At 47.4% G+C, this 16,318-nt stretch overlaps 1 protein-coding gene across 3 annotated transcripts in view; it reads left to right on the plus strand.

Annotated features, from left to right (window-relative positions):
- The first annotated feature begins 2,405 nt into the window (after positions 1-2,405).
- The window catches only part of Spata13 (spermatogenesis associated 13), a 134,930-nt gene continuing 121,017 nt past the window's right edge, over positions 2,406-16,318 (plus strand). The window contains exon 1 of one of the 3 annotated variants that reach the window (XM_031361626.1): positions 2,406-2,546. The gene's annotated coding sequence lies outside the window, so the exon portion shown is untranslated. Of the gene's footprint in view, positions 2,596-4,287; positions 4,315-16,318 lie in introns of those variants that run through there. The other 2 variants (XM_031361627.1, XM_031361628.1) reach the window with 2 other exon arrangements.

Genomic DNA, 16,318 nt, shown 5'->3' on the forward strand with positions numbered 1-16,318 from the left:
ATTAAAAAAAATACTCTGACAGTGCTAAAATGGATTTCATACATGAGGGCTTCATGTGGATTTTGTTAAGCTTGTGCAAGATAAATCAAATGTAGAATATCAAATATTATTAGCCTCTCATGCTATGTCTCTAAAATGCGGCTGTGGTACATGCCTTTAGTGGGTGGATCTCTGATTTCAAGGCCAGCCTGGTCTACAGAAAGAATTCCAAGACAGCTAGAGCTATTGAGAGAAACCTTGTCTTGAAAAACAAAACGAATAGTAATTATTTTATGTGCACAGGTGTTGGCCTGCGTGTATGTCTGTGTACAACATGTATTCCTGGATCCTGCAAAAGCCATAAAAAGGCATCAAAACCCCTGGAACTGTTTGTAAGCCTCCACAAATACATGCATGTGTGCTGGACCTCAAATTTAGGTCTCCTGGAAGACTAGCCAGTGGTCTTAACTTCTGAGCTATCTCTCAAGCCCTGATGTTGATATTTTATAATATTTTCTACTAAAGATATATATTTGTCAAAATCTTCATGGGGAGGATTTTAATAAACATTAAAAGAATAAAATAAAATCTTCCCATATTTTTACAACCCAGGGATACTACCTAATACTTTTGGTGCCTGTCTTTAATTAACAGTTTTTCTCATGGTATTTTAGGGTTACAGAATATGGAGTGGCAATCAATCACAGAGTTTTGATACGCCCACAGTGTTGTCATTAGCATCGTAGTACTTACTAAACTCCTGCTGAAGACCCAGTAGTGGTAGACCATGAGGAAGCAACACACAGCCTGTATGAGGGGTTCGCTTTGGCATGTGTGCCTGGACACAGCCTGTATGAGGGGTTCCCTTTGGCATGTGTGCGTGGACACAGCCTGTATGAGGGGTTCGTATGGCATGTGTGCAGTGGACACAGCCTGTATGAGGGGTTCCCTTTGGCATGTGTGCCGTGGTTCTCCGCAGATGCATAACAGCACAGACTCTCCATTACATAGTGAGGTTTTCAGTATTTAAAGACATACACAAAATTAATTTAGGGATGGAGAGATGGCCCAGCAGTTAAGCCCAGTTCTTACCATTCCTGAAGACCACAGCTTGGTTCCCAGCACCCACATGGGGAGGCTCGCAGCCTCCTGTAACTCCAGCTCCTGATCTGATTCCTTCTTTTGGTCTTCACAGGCAGGCACACACAAATGGAGTACACTTACTCACACAGACACACATGTACATAGAAACAAAATAAGAGTTGGGGTAGAAGTGAAGGTGAATGTTATCAAAATATGTTGTATGAAATTCCCAAACAAATATACTACTGTAGTAAAATAATCTAAAAGTTAATTTAAACTTTTTACCAGTGTATACTTTTACACGTTCTTTTGTTCAACAGTGATTGTTCTTTGGTTATAAAGTAGCTTCTAATATTTAGAATAATCATGCTGGCGTATTGTTGCCGTTTAAAGGAATCGTCTCAGCGAACCACAAGTTTTAAAAAGAATGCACTTGTTTTATAAATTCCTCGGAAATAACCACAGCGCATTTGGGGAGGGTTGTGTGTGTGTGTCATGGATCCTGGCACTGCAGAGCTGCTTCCCCTCTGCGGTCTCTGTTGAGCCAAGTTAGGAAAGTAGGAGTTCTTTTGAGAGTTCATAGTCCAGGATCTGGGAAAACAGAAGGTCAAAGCATCTTCGAGCTGAGTTTCCATGGACTTAAAAGGTGAGCCCGCACAGAGAATAGCCCTGAGCCTAAGCGGAGAAGTGCCCCCCAGGAAGAGGTGGGACGGTGGGCGTCGGGCGGTCGCCCAGGCAACGCAGCAGCTCTCACCCGGGCAGAGGCAGCGTGTTGGCAGGTAGGGAGCAGGAAAGAACCGGGGTGGGGTGCCAGTGTGTGAGTGACTGTGGTGATCCGCAGTGAGACTGGGAGGTGTGGGACACAGTCCGGGTCTTACGGGGAGTAATCTTTTGGGAAGATGAAACAAGAAAGAGGAGTGGCTGGAGAGGGTAGTAGGGCCGAAGGGCGGAGGCACGACTTGGAGTGAGTGAGTGAGTGGCACGAAGGCAGAACCTGGAGGTGGCGCAGGTGGAGGTAGTGGGGGGCGGGGCACGAAGTGAGCTAGTTGAGAGCCTTGCTTGAGACCAAGGGCCTGGTCTCGGGGCTTGAACCGCAAGGTTGGGGCTTGGTCGAGGGGGAAAAAAGCCTCTAAGCGGTAGGGTCTAGGAAGATGAGCTGGGGGCGTGGCCCCTGGAAGAGGAGGCTGGCGGAGCCAGGAGGGCTGCGAGAATCCCAGGAGCGGGGGCGGGGGCGTGGCTTCGGGTGAGCCGTGTGGAGGCGTGGCTTCGGGAGCGGGCTGGGGGCGTGGCCCGTGGGAGGAGGCGTGGCCCGTGGGAGGAGGCGGCTGAGCGCGGGAGGGCGGAATCAGCGCTGCTCTTTCTGCAGAGGCCACGGCGCGCAGAGCCTGGCGAGCTCGCGGCTCGATCCCTGCTGGTGCCGGCTGGGCAGCAGGACCTCTTGGATACGCCGGCTTTGGAGCTTCGGTGGAGTGGGGACCACCGAGGTGAGGCTACCTAGAGAGGCGCAAGGCTCTGCCCGGCGCGGGCTCTCGGGTGGGTATCGCGGAGGAACTGAGCGCCAAGGACGGCCTCTGTGACCCGACGGTGTCTCGCTGCCAGCTCCTGCTTGTGGCTCGTGGGACCGACCGGGGCTGCTCACCTGTTGCGCCACCGTGAGCGCTCCGCCAGCTAGCGGCAGCTCTGGGCTAGCCCAGCAGCGCCCCCCGGGGAGGGCGCGGTGCGCTGTTTTAGCTGGTGCCTTTCCCCCGGGACGTCAGGGATTACCCTGAAACTCTATCTACCCGCGCTCCCTGCTTGCTGGGCGGGCTGCGGGGTTGCGCCAGGACGACGGACAAAGGTTGGCCGCCACCGGCCCCTTGAATGCTTCCTTCCTCGGAGGGCATGACCCGTGCTTGGAGGGGATTGGGGTTGCGTTTTAAATTGGAGCAACTCAGATTAGAAACGCAAGTTTCTCCTCAGGTCCCTTCTGGGACACAGTCTAAAAGACTTGGGGACTTTATCGTCACTTGTATAGAGAGTGAGTTGGCAGAGTTGATTTGGCTCCATATCTGTTCAGGATATGGGGAATTGCTATACTGTCCAGTCTCGGGATGGAACGGCTGCAGCAGGAGAGGAATTCAGGTGGCTTGTGCTGGCGGACCACACTTCTTAACTGCAAAGTTGCAGAGTGGGAGCAAATTTCTTCGCCGAGTGAAAGAAAACAAAAAATCCCTACAGCAAACACAAGCGAGCCAAGCTATTATAGTCGCTGCCCAGCATGGGATCATGGCATTGATAAGTAGAATAGTAATTTGAATTTATTCACCGCTGGTTACCAAGGCTTCTTAGAGCCTCTCCCTCCCCCACTATTTTTTCTGTCCCTTTCCACTCCATTTCTGTTGTCTAGTGTTTTCTAAATTCTCCAGACCTTCTAGTCTTTTGCCCATCTTTTTTGATCCCACTTTCAAAGCACAGAAATTTCACCGTTTGCTTTTTTCCCCCCTCACTCTTGTTTTCTTTTTTCACCTTTCCTAACAAATGCTCCCTTTCTCTAGCTGTCCTTCTCCCCTTTTCAAACTTCCTCACCGCATTGTTCTCTTGGTACGGGTTAATTATGCACCCCCACCGTGTGGGGCTGAACCTTGTTCTCTGCCCCTCCCCCATCCTCTAGAGCCTTTGGGGAGGTTGCTTCCCATTCAGTGTTTTAATTATTTTTCTGCTCACCTCCTTGGCCCCCAATTTGCCGCCCCACCCGTTTAGTGAGCCTTTCCTTTATTTTGTGACCTGTGTGTTACTGGGCACTTTTTTCCGGCCTTTTTACCTGCTTCCTCCCCAGCCACAGCCTGCCAAGGCTTTGGTGGCTTTTCCAGCTCACTTGGTCTTAGATCCCTCTTGTGGTCCTCCCTCCCCCCACAGGCCAAGAACGCTACTGGCTCAGTTTCCTCCTTTCCAGTCAGCCCTGAGTTACCTCACAGACGTAGTTTTTTTTTTTTTTTTTTTTTTCTAGAAAGTCTGAAAGGCTTCTGCATTTCCACAGGAGCACACCGCCTGGCTCTCAGGCCTCTCCATCTGCCGCTGTGTCTGTCAGTTGCAGTGGAATTGAACATGCAGTCCTAGAATGAAGTCATTGTGAACATTAATGTGATGGTCACACAGCATTTACCAAACACTGTTCCAAGCAGTAATACTCATTTAAAGTCTTCCTCCAGTCTCTGTACACGAAGATCCACCACTGTCCCCTTTTGCAGATGAGGAAGGGTGTGTTCGCAGAAGGTAAGCCTGCCACAGTCGTGTTTGTCATGGCTGTGTTGTTTGACTTAAGTCTCATGGGGCCATGTGACTTCTTGACCTCTGACAGGCTCGGCATTCAGCTTTGGAAATGAGGTTGTTATTTGACATGTTTTGTTTATTTTGCAGTGTGTAACAGTTTAGGGCACAGAGCCTACTCTTGTAGGACAGTGCCTGGGGAAAAGTCAAATGGCCGATGTCTTTCAGAAAGCCTGACTGTCTCTTCATCTGTACCTTCAGCCTGCTTCCCATCTTCACCCTAGGACGTTGGGAAGAAAACATCATAAAAAGTGTATTGCTAACTGGCTCCTGTGTCAGGAGTTCAGTTTCGCTTTAGTACAATGGGCCTTTGGGTCTCCCGAGAGCCATGTGGCTTCATGAGTCTTGATTTCTATTACATTTTACAGTCTTAAACCTTGATCGGTTATTTCCTGGCTAGTCTTCACTTGTTTGAGCAGAAGGCAAGTTCACTGAAGGAGACTGCTCGAGTTATGGAGTTTATTAGCTGGTAGAGACCTTAGAATCCACACAGTAGGAAACATGGCCCAGAAATAAAGAGACAAATTTGGAGAGCAGCCACTGAATCCCAGGACTGGCCTTAGGACTCGGGTCCTTGGACGCTTGGTCCTACAGCTTGGTGTGTGGAGCAACTTTTTTTTTTCTTTTTCTGAGCTAAATAGCAGTAGAGCTGCACATTTTGTGTAGAATCACCTGCAGTTTTCCTTCTTTTTTGGGATGAAGCCTTAAAGATATAAGAAGAAAATATTTGCCTTTGAGACATGTGATGGCCTAACTGGGGTAAAACATCACAGAAATATGTATATGTTCAGGGGTTTTAGAAGAGTGATTCTTTTCAGAGCAGCAGGGATGAACGGCTTTCTCTAGGCAAACCACATGGCATGTAGGAATTTCAACGTCAGTAACTGGAGTGCTCTGCCTCTTCCCTTTCCTGGGAGAATTGCGTCATTACAAAGTACAGAACGTACACCAAAACGTACGTTTCATGTGGGAGTGGCCGTGGGCTTCTTGGGAGGAAAGGAGAAAACATCTGTGCATGTCGTCTATTCTCTGTGGTTCAGATGGTGGCAGCTGGGTTTCACTGCTCCACAGTGGAATCTGGAGGTTCAGGGAAGCCGCCATGCCTAGAGCCCCACTGTCAGCCGTAAGATTTGAATCCATGACTGCCTGGCATATTACAGGCACATGAATTCTCCTGTGTATCTGTGAGGGCAAGCATGCTACCTCAGCACCTTCTACAAAGGGAGAGCGGTGGTTTCTGCTTGCTGATCTGAAGAGAAAGAAGCAGGGCCTGTGAGCGTGAGGACGCAGAGGAATCTGCATCCCTTTTTGGCTCTGCTAGGCTGTGATGCTTGATATGCCCCCAAGGAGCTGTGGCGAGTGGTAAATTCGGAGCTCGGCAAATGCTTTTTCAATATAGTTGTGGCTATTTAGTGTGGCATCTGAATATGTTGGTGGACACAGGTAATAATACTCATAATTGTCTCAGACATAAGACTGTCACCTCTGTTGATGTGAACAGCTTTAAGAACCTGGTTTCCTTGTCAGAAAACGCAGTCACGCACGGTTCAGGAGCAACATCCATCGGTGCCTATGTGGGACACAAGGAGCTCAGACACTGCTGATTTTGGAGATCACATGCTTGCCTCTTGGGAGTTAGCTACAAGATTGATGAGCTTGCAGAGAAGTCTGTATATCTACTTGGATAGATAAGGGCTAGCCAGCCTTGCCCCTTAGCCCCTGTTAATGGAGTGACAGAGCGTGTTTCCTGGTGTCCCTGGTAAAGAATCGAGACTGGCTTGGCAAGGCCAGACTGGAATTTGGAATGGGGAAAGTCTTGAGGGATCCTTAGCTGTAAGCAGCTTCCTTAGGCCACCAAACCGCCTGCTCTCTTCTTTCTCAGTTCCTCCTACTTAGCATTTCAAGCCATGTGTGCCTAGTGCACATGAGATTTATCTAGGAAAGAGAGCCGTTGTCCACAACTAAAGCAGATGCAAGGGGAGGGTGAGACCAGACCTACTGTGTGACAGACAGCACTTGATGGGAAGCTTGGGATAAAATGGGCCCAGTCCTTCAGCCCAAACCTTAAAGAGTGCTGGAGTAAGCTGGAGAGTGGTGGCACACACTTTTAAACCCAGCATTCGGGAAGCAGAGGTAGATGGATCTTTGTGAGTTCAAAGCCAGCCTGGTCTACAAAGCGAGTTCCACTACAGCTTACTTGGGAGTGGGGTTAGGGGGGGTGTTGTACTAAGTGACCCAGATGGGTCAGTCTGTTGTACTGGAGTGCTAACATTACAGTTCAGAGATCAAGCCCTGGTGCCCAGACAATGGATGTGCTAGAGATAAGGGAACCTTTGCATCCTAGTTTACATGTGTACTTTTAAACACATCTGAGTGGGTTGGGGCTTTTCTGTGGCAGAAGAAAAATAATCTCTGCTTTAGAAATGTGCTTGGTTGCTACCCTTCAAGGGGATGGAGTGTCCCTGTTACGTAAGAGCTTTTTCTAATCCGTGCATGGTACAGCGATGGTCAGAGCCATCAGACTTGTATAGCTCCTGCTGTCTGTCACAGGCACATGCAGTTGTATGTCCATATTGGTTTGCAGGGACACGTTGACCTAGCGTGTACTGAGTGTTGTTTATGTGATAGATGCTAACCAATCTGATGGTTTTCATGAAGAGGCTCACCATCTTGTGTAGCAGCAGGAGAGGTGGGCTTGTGAAAAGTCAAACAGTGATGAGAACGTGGGCATGGTGGTCATGGGAGCGTGTGTGAAGTTCTGAGACCAGGGAAAGCCCTCTGGAGATAGATGAGGAAGCACAGGTTGGCAAGGGCAAGAGCTGATGGGATCATCAGGGCAGCAAGCAGAGACCAGAGAGGAGCCAACCAGGACCCCACAGGCTGTTTCTTATGGCCGCATACCATTGTTGTGACTCATAATCCAGGTGTGGGGACATGTTAGACAGTCCTTAGGCTGCCCCCACACCTTTTAAGTAGACACTTGGGAGTGCAGGCCAGTAACCTTTAAAGTATGTTTCTTGTTCATCTTTTTCTTTTTTGTGATACTGGGGGTGGAACCCAGGGCCTTGTGCATGCTGGGCAAGTGCTGGGCTATCTGTATGATAATGAGCCTCCTGTGTGCCGAGGGTGTCTGATAGCCATGGCTGTAGGATGCTTGAATTCCAGGACTTCCCAGGTAGTTTCCTTTTCTGATGTAGTGAAAATGTGGTTTTGGTGCTGTGGTTTCCTTCAACTCAGCAGCTGTCCATATTTCATCGTGCTCCCTTCTCTCCTATACACTTTATAATAAAACAAACCAATGAGCCCACATGGAAGACATAGAAGCAAAATCAGACCTCTAATTTAAACACGATCGTGTCCCCAGAGGTTAGAAACCTTAGCTCTGTGTGGTAGGATTGATGGACAACCGTGACTCGCTCAGCATAAACCATTGTCTGTGAATCCTTGCACAGTCCGCCTCCTCCTCCAGTGTCTTCTCTTGGAATTAGACCTGAATTTGTTACCAGTTTTTATCCAGGTCCATTGGGGAAGTAGGACCATTTTGCTTCTGTTTCTTGGCCAGGAGTTGCTTGAGGCTGAAAGTCTTCGGAGAAGACAAAGCAAGAAGGCGAGTGGGGCATGTGGTACATGGTGTCAGAGGAAAGGAGAATTTCTTAGCATTTCAGTCCTTGGCCTCATGGTCTGTCTCTGTAGCCTGTCAGCTGTTTGATCTGTGAAGCTGTTAACCTCTCCATGCCTCAGTTGTCATATCTAAAAGCTTGAGACAGCAGCTGGCTTAGTCTCTGCTGCTATGAGCAGTGTGTGTAGTAGAAGGGAAACATCTCTCTTTTCTGAAGCCTAGGAAGCTGGGCGTTAAGGGCACAGAAGTTTGGTGTCTGGAGAACTTCATGTAGTATTCTCACAGGGTAGAACTGATGAAAGGGGCTAATGGTACAGACATGTATCTTCCCATGGCACATCATGGCAAATGGAGGGGCTAGATGGCTCTCTGAATCCTCTACTCTTTTGTGTGTGTGTACACATGCATATATGTAGAGGCTAGAATCCAGTCTCTTCCTCAAGCACTCTCATTCATTATATATATACATATATGTATATGTATATATATATATATCATAGATATATATTATATAACATGTTAATTTATAATACATTATATATTATCTGTCAATATACAACTATTACATGATATATTATATATTGATATATAATAAATTATATAAATATGTTATATATTGCAAATACAATTTACATATATAGCTTTTCTTGAGAAGATCTCAGTTAGCCTAGAGGTCATTTACTTGCCTAGACTGGAAGCCAAGAAACCCCCAGGATCGTCCTTTTCACCCTGCTGAGCTCTGGGGTTACAGATGCGCAATACCACACTGTTGTTTTTTGCATGAGTGCTGTAGGTATGAGCTCAGGTCCTCATACCTGCATGGCAGACACTTACTGGGCCACTTCTCCAGCTCCCTTGAAGCCCTTTTTATAGGGACCGTAATCTGATTCATGACTTAACCATTCATTCCCCAAAGCCCTCACCTCTAACAGCTATCACTCTGGGGATTGCATTACTTTTTTTTTTTTTAAACCATTTAGGAAAAACCTTTATTAGGGCCTAATGCTGTAATGTGGGGAAAAAAGTTTCCTGGGTACACATTAACAACTGTCTCAGCTGAAGAGTTCAGAAGCTCTGCTGTATGTTGGAGCTACCTATCATTAACAAATTGATTACTGTCCTCTCCCACACCTGAAATTGTGATTAGTTTCAGATACGACCTAGGCATTGGACTGTTGCAGAGCATTCCACAGGCAGTCATGTTTGGGAGGGGGACTCTGCTGTCGTAGGCAGAGTGTCGGCTTCGGAGTGTTGTTAGGCATTCTGGGAGTTTTGAGGATGCGTCTGGGAGTGCCCCCGATGGTTTGTGGCAGGAGGCTGCAGGAGGTGAGTTACCATTGCGGTTCTGAGTAGTCCTGTGCTCCACATGGAGTACCCACAGTTTGCAGATCTGTGGTTCTCCGCGGTGTTCTGAGAATTGGGAAGTATGAGACACCGTGGCTCACCAGGTCTACTCCTGCAACCTTTCCCCCAGGGGCACACTTTAGAAGATGCTGTTGTGCACTGAGAACATCGGTGCCTTAAAAACTGATGAGAGTGTTCCAGTGCCTCTAGGCCTGCACCGCCCCAGACCAGTGTCAATTTTCCCACACCCCATCTGACTTAGTCTCTCTTTCGCATCAGGTCTGTTGTCTAGATTGAGAAGGGCATTATGTTACAAACTACATGTTTTTGGTGTATTTGAAAGAGTGTATAAACTTTAAATTGTCCAGCTGTGCACATTCATTCCAACCTCACTTCTTTTACCTCATTGGACAGCTGTTGCTGAACTAGGAGGCTTTTGTTCTTTTTAAGTTAATTAATTTATGTGTTTATTTTATGTGTTTGGGTGTTTTGCCTGCAAGTGTATCTGTGCTCCATGTGTATAAATGGTGCATACACATAGGGTGTTAGATCTCCTGGAACTGGAGTTATAGAGAGTTGTGAGCCACCATGTGGGTGTTGGGAACCAAACCTGGGTCCTCTGCAAGAGCAATAAGTACTCTTAACAATTGAGCCATCTCTCCAGCCTTGGGTTTTTTGTTTGTTTGGTTTTTGTTTTAGGTAGTGAATGTGGAAGCCAGGGTTTAGTCATACGTGCTGTGCAAGTGCTCCACCTCTGAGCTCCACATCAGCACCCCCTCGGCCCCCACCCAGACTCTCTCTCTCTCTTAGTGTTTGAGACAGGGTTTCTCTGGGTAGCCCTGGCAGTCCTGGAACTCCCTCTGCAGACCAGGCTGGCCTTGAACTCAGAGATCCTCCTACCTTTGCCTCTCCAGTGCTGGGATTAAAGGCATGCACCACCACTGCCTTGAGGCACACTAGTGATTTCTTTAGGGGCGTGTGTGTGTGTGTGTGTGTGTGTGTGTGTGTGTGTGTGTGTGTGCATGTGCACGCGTGCGCTTACCTCGAACATGTAAAGGCCAGAGGGCAACTTTGTGGAGTTGGTTCTCTCCTTCCAACGTGTGGGTTCCAGGGACCAAACTTGGGTCATCTGGCTTAGCCTTTACTGGGTAAGCCATTTCCCTTTATTTAGGTTTAGGTTTGCAATGGCGGCATTCTCTGCACTTGTCTTATATGGTAACATGATTATTCGACTTTTAATAATAGAACATCTGAAGGACATTTTTCATGTTGCCCTTGTGGGCTTTCTTTGAACCCTGCTGAGATTAATTAAATCAAATCCCATGCAACAATTATCCTAAAATATCCTGGCAAGTAGAAGAAATATCCTGACAAGTTATTAAAGCTAAGTTGACCTAAGACACTAAGGTTTGAGCAAGTGGCCCACAGCAAGCATAATGCCCTCAGAAGGAAACCTGGGGTGAACTGCCTGCTCCAAGTTTATTTTGGTGCTGAATTAGCCCTGGCTATGTGGTGAGACTAATTATATAAGGGAGAAGTTTGTGAACTCATATCCTGTTCATGATTTGTTCTTTCTGTGGAAAAGTTAGAGGATGGTGTTAGTTTTATTTTGCTGGGCAGCGCAGGGCTGCAAATCCTGGGCGTTTACTCTTAGACTGACCTCACATATTTAAATGCGGGTTGCAACTGGGAAGAATTGATTCACTGTATTTGTTCGGCTGCCCAATTACTAAGTGAGAGGGAAACTTTTGTATAGCCAGCACACAGGCCACTCAGTATGACGGTAAAGACTAGCTGCCATTGTGTGGATTTAGCCCTATCAGAGACCTTGCCCACAGCTTGAATGGGGCTTAGAAAGCAGGCCTTCAAAGGAAAGGCAGTTGCTTAAATGTTCGTGGATCCGTCTGAAATAACATCCTCTCAGTGCTCATCTGAACAGTACAGGATGTATTAATATTTAGTGAAGGTTTAGTTGTATTCAAAGCGAGTTTATATATTTTGATGAGAAAGATTAAATGTTAATGCTGAAGAACCACAAGTGATGAAACTCATACCAGAAAGAATAAGTGCACTGCTCTTTCAAAGCCTGCTGTTGAGAGCTGCTCACCAGCTTTCTGTGCTTTTTTCTGCTTTTACTTTCCTGAAACAAACCTGAAATCCCCAGGGCCAGCGCCCAGCCCTTCTTGTTTTACCAGGGTGAACTGAACCTTGGTGTTAGAGCTTCTCTGTGTCCTTGAACTGTCACGACTATGGGACAGGCTTCTCTCCCTTATGATGTCTTGGTCCCAGGCTTGGCCGTGGTCTCTGTCCCAGGGAGGTGTGGATGGGGACCGTGATGGTACACCCATCTAGAAAGATGGGCTCTGCTGCTTCCAGAGTGCTCAGGAGTGAGCTACCAGCCATGTCAGCTCCCCTGCACATGGTCTCAGGTTCCCGGGCACGCTGTCATTTTGGCAGTGGAATTCTGCATAACCACCGTTGAAACTTCTTTAGAACATTCGAGCAGTGGGTAGGTGTGATAAGGATATGAAAAAAAAAAAAGGGTGAGTACTCTGTCCTCGGACAATACTGTTTTGGAAATGTCAGAGTGTACTTACACAAAGCTAGGTGGCTGGGATCACAGGTGGTAGAATTTTTATGAAATCCCCATCATGTATGTGGCCCATTGTTGGTTGCCATGTTAGTACATGACAGATGATGTACCAGCCAGTAGTTGTATAGCCTGTTGCTGCTCTCTGGATTGCATCATTTCTCTCGAGCTTGATCTGACTTTGTGATGTTTTATTCACCATGGCTCTGGGAGATGGCAGGCCACGCTATAATACAGTATATACCATGCAACCTAGTTTTTTACCATGGTACTCTGTCATCTCATAGCAATGGTACTGCCCATTGTCAAGTATTGCGTGTCAACGTCCTAGGGAGACTTGAACAAATGTCTATTTACCCTCCCCATATAGGGAACCAAAGTATGGACACCATGAGTTTTTATTGGGGCTACTTACAGGAGCAGAAATGACTTAAAGTTAGTTGTGTCACCAAAGCCTACTCCAACGTGGGTGGCAGCTCAGAAAGCTGGGCACCTGGAACATACTGCACGACGGTAAGCAGGTCAGTGGGAGAGAGAGTGTCCTGTCTAGGGGGCTCAGTTTGTCTGAGCGTCTTCCAAGCAGCTAAACTGTTCTTTTCAAGGGTGCTTAGGTGGCCTCTATTTCTTCCAGTCCGATGTACTTGTCTTGAGAGTCACAGTCAAGAGTCCTTACTGCTTGTATATTCTTGATGAGGGAGGAGACTAGTGAAGCTGGTCAGTTTCAGGGACTTCCTGAACCAATCTTTGTGTTTTTTGACTTCTTGTCTTAAGAATCTTCCCTTTAAGCCCGGCGGTGGTGGCACACGCCTTTAATCCCAGCACTTGGGAGGCAGAAGCAGGTGGATTTCTGAGTTCGAGGCCATCCTGGTCTACAGAGTGAGTTCCAGGACAGCCAGGGCTATACAGAGAAATGCTGTCTTGAAAAACCGAAAAAAAAAAAAAAAAAGAATCTTCCCTTTAGAATAGAGTATTCTCCCTCTCCCTGGAACATCCTTTTGTTTCACTCCCTTGTAAACATCCTGTCCTAAAAATCTTGTTGTTTTACTTTCCCTTTACTAAAACTCTGTCTTGGTTAGGGTTTTACTGTCAGGCAACTCTTATAAAGGAAAACACTTTTTTGGTGCTAGCTTATAGTTCAGAGTTTAGTCCATTATCATCTTTGTGGGAAGCATGGCAGCGAGCAGGCAGACATGGTGCTGGAGAAGGAGCTGAGAGTTCTGCATCTGGATTGTCAGGCAGCAGAGAGGGGAGGGCAGAGACCAACAGACACTGGTCCTAGTTTGATCATTTGAAACATCAAAGCTTCACCCCTAGAGAAACACCTCCTCCAACAAGACCACACCTACTCCAATAACGCCACTTCTTTTAAGTAGTACCTGTTCCTATGAGTCTATGGGGGCCATTTTTCATTCAAACCACTATACACTTCTAAAGAAGTTTCCCTCTAAGACGGAAGCTTTCAACCTGGAAGGAAGCTGATACACAGCAGGCTTCCTAATGACACCTGACTATCTCACACCGTTTTTCTTCCTCACCAGCAGCAGCCACAGCAGCAACGCTGTCCATCTGAAAGCAACTCCTTCTCCAGGCACCCTGCAGGTTATCCAAGGCACCCACCCCAGGTCCCTTCAGTCCCAGAGCACCCATGCAGCTGGGCTGGCCTGCTCATCAGCCTATCAGAGGACATGCTCCCACGATCTAAATCTTAGCTGAACTTGAATGATAAATAGCTCATCCTCTCTTGCGGAAGCCCTGTTGCTGAGTGAGGAAAGGGGGAAGCCATATTAGATTTTTCCTTCTCAGGGAAGCTGGGTCAGGAAGTGAGAGTGTGGGTGACCCAGGCAATACAGGTGACTCTCCTGCCTGCTTGTCCTGCCTGCAGATGGTCTGTGCGGCTTATGGTTGGCTCCAGCGAGCAGAAGAATGTGCTGGGCGCAAAGCCCGGCAGGCTTCTTCTCAGAGAAGTGATCTTGGAGGAGGAGGAACTCTTTCTAATCCTTGTTTGTAATCTGACCTCTTCATACAAAGTGCTTACCCTCAATGGGCTCTGACCTAGAAGCCTTCTGGTAAAACACACAGGCAGAATAGTCTAACATTACAAGGTCGCGTCTTTAATTTACCACATTGCAATGCTCAAATGCTAGCAGGTGGACGGGTCAAACCTCTTAGGTTCGTGGCTCTTTGTGACTGTAGCAAACGCCTGAGATAAACAAGTTGTGAGGAGGAAGCGTTTATTTGAGGTTCTTCACTTAAGAAGTTGGTTTGTTGTCGGGGCCTGTGGCCGGGCACAGCGTCATGGTGGGGACCGTGTGTGGCATCATGGGTGGTGGGCATGTGTGTAAGGGGTGTGCCTCAGTGTCGGCTCCGAACATAACCAGACACCAAGTTCTCTGCACAAAGGAGACTTTATTACCCTGAAGGGACAAACGGGAGGGGGTGAGGGGAGTGTCAGCGGGAGGGTGTGTGTGTGTGGGGGGGGTGTCAGCTGCCTCTGCAAAGGCAGCAGCAGGTGTCTCTGCAGAACTGGTTTTTAAGGGGAAAAGGGGGAAGGAAATCTGTGCTTGGATGAGTTGATCAGTCCTCACTGGACAGGTTAGCCAGTGTAGATAAATAAATGAGTTTTGATTGCTGGACCTTGATGCTTAGTCTCAAGAATGAGTCAATGGCCAAATAAGGGAATAGATCTTGGGGGCTAGCTTTAGGAATGTAATCTAATGGGAGAGGGAAGGGGAAGGGCAGAGCCTGCTAGCACCATGTTTGCCACGCTGGGGCCTGTGAGAGAGCGCCTCAGTGTGACTGTGCAGAGATGCTCAGTTCATGGTGGCCAGGAAGGTCGGGGCTGGGTTTCCATCTCCCCTTCAAGGGTGTGCCTCCAGTGACCTACTTCCTCTCACTAGGTCCTACTTCTTACACCTTCTAATAGTTCCGTGGGCAGAGGACAGAGCAAGGTGGGCCTTTGAGAAACATCCCAGAGCCAAACCACCGCAGCTTGTAGTATGCATGTCTGACTTAGAAGTTCGAGTTTCTTTTGTTTCCAGTTCTGACTTAGGACTTTTTCATGTCTTCCTAGGATTTCTTCTTAAGTCCTGCTGAGATTAATTAAATGAAACCCCATGTAATAGCTATTCTGAAACAGAGGGACTTATTAAATTTCTGGATTATTAAATACTGATCCACTGAATTGACTGACTCAAGAAGATTAGTGCAGTTTTTGTTGTTTCCGGTAGACACTGCCGCTGGCCTCAGTTTCTTCTCTTCTGTTCTGCCGGAGGGGTCTCTCCAGGAAGGAGAAGCCGCTAGCCATCAGGAAGGCTCTTTTTTTTAGGATTTCTTGGAAAGTATGTAGAAGCCACATCTTCCCCTCCACACAGGGCATCTTTGTCCCAGGTTGGGGCTTTTGAGCTTGGTCAATGGGACACTCCTCTGAGAAGAAGATAGTAGTAATCTGTGCAGATCAGCCTGGGATAAAAAAAGATCATTGTGAACTGAGACTGAGTCAGCTGGAGAGCTCTTGGGGTCCTACTGCTCTGAACTGGGACAGCTGCCCTTTCTGGACATCCCCCCAGGTCACTGGAAAACTCCCTGGACACATTTAATAACTATTTTTTCTCAAGACAGCGTTTCTGTGTAGCTCTGGCTATCCTGGAACTCTGTAGACCAGGCTGGCCTCTAACTTAGGATCCATCCATCTCTGCCTACCCTGTGGTGAGATTAAAGATGTGTACCACTGCGTCCTGCTTACATCTAGTTAATTTTGATAGAGAATTCAAAAGGAAGCAAATGTCTAGAATGCATGTTGGTTTTCTGCCCTGGGATGTGCCATGTGAGGGAGACCAGGTCTAGTGAGCCATGGTTACATGTGCTTCCCTGTCCTTCTCCAAGACACACCTTTCTCATGGAGTTGAGGCTGAAAAGACACTTCCCCATTAGCCTTTGCCTCATCAGGTAGAAGTTCAGAAGCTACCACTAGCCAAGATACGGCTCCTGTGCCATCCATGCCTGAAGCCACATGGAAAGTATTACCCATGGGATGTGTTCTGGCCTCAGCACCGACAGTTCTGCCAAGGGGTGAGATACTGACCCTCAGCTTAGAGCCCACTGAACAGATCTGATTGATCCTACTGCTTCTGTGTGGAGGGTGGAGCTGGAGAGGCAAGTCTGTCAAGATGACTGGATGCCCATGGATCTGTCTCAGGAATAGCTTTCATGCTTACTTTCTGAACTCAGGTACCCAGAGTCAACTGCAGCCTGAAAATAAATGGGAGAAAGTTCTACTACATAAATAACATACATTTTAAGTATGTTATTGAAGTACTTTTCCTTAAGTGTATTCTATTGTATCATTACTGGTTGTTTTTGTTTGGTTTGGTTTGGTTTGGTTTTTTTGTTTTTTTGTT

Source organism: Mastomys coucha, unplaced genomic scaffold (genome assembly GCF_008632895.1).
Source record: "Mastomys coucha isolate ucsf_1 unplaced genomic scaffold, UCSF_Mcou_1 pScaffold9, whole genome shotgun sequence".
In the NCBI taxonomy this organism is placed as follows: Eukaryota; Metazoa; Chordata; class Mammalia; order Rodentia; family Muridae; genus Mastomys; species Mastomys coucha.